Raw genomic sequence first — 1031 nt, forward strand, 5'->3', positions numbered from 1 at the left:
GTATTCCTGACCAGTCTCCACTGAGTGGTTGTGTGCTGATTGGAGGGGAGATCAGCTGGCCGTACTGTGCCCCTTTCTTCCCCTGGAGGGTCTGCCTGTCTCCCTCCCACCCCCTGCACACCAAACACTTCCTATGGGACAGGCCATGCAATGGTCCTTGTGATGACTCACTGGCCTTTGAGTGGTTCCTTTTTTCCTTTGTCTGTGGCTCCTCTTATGTGGGTCCGTGGGAACCCTGTTAGTGGTCTTGCTGGCCTGGGGGCCACCAAGGCCCTCTTCTCTCCTCCAGTCTCCAAGCACCTTCATACAGGGCACAGCAGTTGATTTTGCTAGCTCTTGCTCTGTGTGCTCACCAGGGCCAGCCTTGAAGTGGTTGGGGCTCAAAATGGTCAGAGTGGTCTTTTCTTTCTCTCATTATGGCTTTTCCTGCCTTCATGAACTCTGTAGGTCTCTCCTCTTCTTTCCCTGAGCTCTAGAGGCCCCAGCTTGGCAGTCATTGCTTTATAAAAATTGTAAATTGGTTGTTTGTGGGAGAGGGTGACACTGGGTACCATCTATTCTGCCATCTTGATCAGAAGTCTGCATGCTCTTTTAGAGGTTAAGTTACAGCTTACCTATTTTGTAGAACACCAGCACCTTGTGAAAAACAAGTGTTCTCCTGCTAAATTGGAAAACCGATACTTTTCCCACTTCATGTACCCTAAATTAACTTTCTAATAAGCATATTTCCATTTTAACTTTTTCTCCTAGGGCTGCCTCCTTTGGAGACAGTGACTTTTACTTTTTAGGCTCTTGAGCTATGTGGCATTGCCAAAGAGAGCCAGAATTTGATCAGCACAAGGACATTACAAGACATACTCAAGGAAAACCTAAGATACTTTGTTCATTAAAGATTGGGAATTCCAGAGGATTCAATGGAATGGAGGCTGAGGAGAGTTGAAAGTTCTGGTGGTCTGTGAGGTTGAGTCACGTAAGGACACAATGAAGGAAGATATTTTTTCCCTGAGGAGAAAATTTTGTTTCTCCTTTCT

Source organism: Galeopterus variegatus, unplaced genomic scaffold (assembly GCF_000696425.1).
Source record: "Galeopterus variegatus unplaced genomic scaffold, G_variegatus-3.0.2 Scaffold9214, whole genome shotgun sequence".
Classification (NCBI taxonomy): domain Eukaryota; kingdom Metazoa; phylum Chordata; class Mammalia; order Dermoptera; family Cynocephalidae; genus Galeopterus; species Galeopterus variegatus.